Source organism: Lathyrus oleraceus, chromosome 3 (genome assembly GCF_024323335.1).
Source record: "Lathyrus oleraceus cultivar Zhongwan6 chromosome 3, CAAS_Psat_ZW6_1.0, whole genome shotgun sequence".
Classification (NCBI taxonomy): domain Eukaryota; kingdom Viridiplantae; phylum Streptophyta; class Magnoliopsida; order Fabales; family Fabaceae; genus Lathyrus; species Lathyrus oleraceus.
Window position 1 is genome coordinate 1,344,701 of NC_066581.1, and position 3,927 is coordinate 1,348,627.

General features: G+C 39.0%; 1 non-coding gene across 1 annotated transcript; it reads right to left on the reverse strand.

The window, feature by feature from the left end:
* Positions 1 to 873: 873 nt before the first annotated feature.
* Positions 874 to 980, reverse strand: LOC127133962 (small nucleolar RNA R71). The gene has a single exon (XR_007807753.1). It is a non-coding gene; the product is annotated as a small nucleolar RNA R71 (small nucleolar RNA).
* Between the last annotated feature and the right edge of the window lie 2,947 nt (positions 981 to 3,927).

Consider the following 3,927-nt stretch of genomic DNA (forward strand, 5'->3'; position numbering starts at 1 on the left):
ATACTTTAAGAATAATGTCCTTATGTTTAATGTGATCTCATGATTAAGTCACACTTGATACATTAAACGGACTATCTATTTCAGGGACTTTATTAAACAAACATAATAAAGAAAAAGCCTTTTATTATTAATAAACAATTCGATACAAGTACCAAAAGTATTGGCCTCTAGGGCTTACACCAACATAGGGTATTGGCCTCTAGGGATACAAGTATCAAGTTTTTGGCGCCGTTGTCGGGGTCCTGATTTAGTCAAATAGTGTGATTCTTTTGTTGCACGGTATAGACTAAGGTAAAAACTAATCTCCTTTCCCTTATTTCCCCTGATTGTATGCCAAGTACTCGCTCACAAGGCGATAACTTAGCACCGCCAATCGCTGAACTAGAGCATTTCTTATATTTAAGATGACGAATACTAGAGTACCAACAAAGGTACAATATTCCCGATATCTTTTTTCCTACTGTTGAACTAGTTGAAAAACCAACCATGGCTGCAGTAGATCCACAAAATCGTCCTCTTAAGTTTTACGCTACTCCGTCCCAACAAGAACCTCACAGCAGCATTGCTGCTCCTGCTATCAATCGAAACGATTTCGAGCTGAAACCCTCATTATTAATTGCCGTCCAACAACATCAATTTGCTGGAAATCCTACGGACGACCCTAATGAACATTTGACCAAGTTTGTGCAGTATGCAGACACTGTGAAAGCGAATGGTGTATCTCAAGATGCGATAAGACTACGCCTCTTTACTTTCTCACTAAGAGACAGAGCTTAGGCTTGGTTGCAATCCTTGCCGTCCAACTCAGTTACAACATGGGAAGAACTGAAGAACGTTTTCTTATCCCGATATTTTCCGCCAAGCAAAACTGCTATGCTGAGAGCTTAAATCAACGAATTTCGATAAAAAGATGTAGAATCTCTTTACGACGCGTGGGAGAGATACAAAGACATGATGAGGATATGTCCACATCACGGTCTCGAAGACTGGGTGATCATTCACACATTTTACAATGGGCTTCTGTATAACACAAGACTGACAGTAGATGCTGCCGCAGGCGGTGCACTTATGGACAAGCCATACAACAAAGCCTATCAACTCATTGAAAACATGGCCCAAAACCATTACCAATAAGGAGGTGAAAGAACTCCAGTAGAAAAGTCCCAAACAAAAAGTGGAATGTACGAAATGAGTAGCCTTGACCATGTCCATGCTAAAGTAGATGCCCTTGTTCAAAAGTTAGACAACTTGACCATACCACCCGCAACCACCGTGGCTGCCGTGACTCTAAACTGTGAGTTATGTGGAACCCCTGGACACACTGCACCAGAATGTCAGATATTAGCAGGAGTCCCAACCGATCAAGTGAATTACGCACAAGGAAATCCTTATTCGAATACCTACAACCCAGGTTAGAAAAATCATCCTAACTTTTCGTATAAGAATAACAACACCCTGTATGCACCTGGCCAAGCACCCGCTGTTCCGCCTGGATATCAAAAGCCAACTAATAATGCTCCTAACATGCCTAGGAAGTCCAAACTTGAACTAATAATGGAAAGCTTCATAGCTACCTAAGCTCAGACAAACAAAGACTTCTTGAACCAAAACATACATACTAGCGAGCAACTTAAACAACTAGCGAGCAAAGTAGATGCCTTAGCCACCCACAACAAAATGCTTGAAACGCAGATTTCACAAGTGGCTCAACAACAAGCATCTATTGCCGCTCCCTCTAGCACATTTCCTGGACAACCGCAACCTAATCCAAAAGGACATGCAAATGCCGTTATACTGAGGAGTGGAAAAAAATTGACGGACCCGTAGATCCAAGAATCCAAAATCCTGCCATGTACCAAAAACCAGACAAAACCACAACTGAGGAGGTAAGTGAACCGAAGGAGAAGGAAGATAATACCCGAGAGGCCTAAGAGAAAGAAAAACCTTATGTGCCTCCACCACCTTATAAACCACCCATTCCGTATCCTCAAAAACTCGTAAATTCTAAAACTGCAGGGTAATTTAGGAAATTTGTTGAACTTCTGAAGCAACTAAACGTTACAATTCCCTTTACAAAAGCCATCACATAAATGCCCTCATATGCTAAATTTCTTAAGGAGATCCTATCCAATAAGAAAAATATCGAGGATAATGAAACAGTTACACTTACTGCTGAGTGTAGCGCAATAATCCAAAATAACATGCCTCCCAAACTAAAAGACCCAGGTAGTTTCTCCATACCCTGTGTCATTGGAAAATTCGTCATAGACAAAGCTCTATGCGACTTAGGAGCCATCATTAGTGTAATGCCCTTAACCATCTGTAAAAGGCTCAACATGGGAGAACTAAGACCAACCAAGATGTTTGTTCAATTAGCTGACCGCTCAATCAAATATCCTGTCGGTATACTAGAGAATGTCCCAGTACATGTAAGACAATTCTACATTCCTACAGACTTCATAATCATGGACATCAAAGAAGATGCCAATATACCTATTATATTAGGAAGGCCACTCTTAGCCACCGTCAGAGCCATAATAGACGTGAAAAGAGGTAAGCTAATGTCATACGGTGAACTGGACTTTTTTGTGGTTTTAATCGCAATGTCGCGGTTAGCAAGAGTCGCCACCGACTTTTCTTTTATCCAATAAGGAAAGGTGGAAAAGAACAGGAAAAACCTTAATTTAGATTTTGGGTTCGGGAGGTACATTATACAAAGGGAAGGTGTTAGCACCCTTTGTATCCATGGTTATCCATGGGCTCTTAATTGCTCGATCACTTATATTATTTTTGTCATGAAAAAAAGTGTTTGTGAATTGTTTAGAAAAATTGTTTTGAAAAGAGAATTTAACTTTGTAATGATTCTTGTATGAATGTATACAAAGTGATTATCTCGTTTAGTTTTGAAAATTGTTTAGAAAAATATAACTCGGTAATGATTCTAGTATGAATGTATACCAAGTGGTGATTTTCTGAAGGTATTTTGAAAGGTGTGAGGTGTGAAAAAATGTTTTAGGTTGTGAGCCAGCAATTAAGAGTTATACCGACCCAAGGTCTTTATGAGTATTTCCTATCCTTATGAGGGTAAAACTGTCCTTATTATTGAGAAATAAGTAGTTTTATCCTTTGGATGTAAAAGGGTCATCGTAGGGTCATCGATTGGTCATTGAAGGCAACAGTTACGAGGATACCTTAGCATTCGAAGGGACTATCATCTTTTAACCGTAGGCAACATCGGAGGGTCATCGAGGGACAAAGTTGTATATTCGAAGGCAACATCCGAGGGACTATAATTTATTTTATGATGATTTAACCGAAGGGTCTTTGCTAAGGGTATCCCCACGTTCGCGGGACATGACCGTAATATCGTAATCGTAAGGCAACAAAGAGAGGTCCAAGATCACTTATTCAAAGGCAAAGTTTTACAATTAATTATATAATTAGGATGAAACTCCACATTAAAATTATTAAAAATAATATATTAAAAAATTAATACATTAGAAATTAATACATTAAAAGTTAATTTAGGGTGAAACTCCACAAGGGTATCCCACAAATAAAGTGGAATACCTAGCCAATAACCTTTTCCTGGGATATGTGAACCTTTACGAAACTCAAAAAAGAAACATGTCAGAACACCAAATCAGGGTGCAATCGAAGATTACACCGGAGAAATATCACAACAATAAATAGGATAGGATGAATAATGCATGGCTATGATAAAAACATAAAAAAAACAGACTAGAAGAATCAGGTACTGTCTCGTCCGCCTCTGCCTCGCCTAGCGAAGGCCACGGATTTTGAATTTGAAAACAGCCCCATGTTAGGAACTTTGAATTTTATGGAATTTTATCACAGGAATAACATGGTCAAACATTCAGGGTATTCAGGCGTATTTAGATTCCCATACGAAAGCAAATTATATAT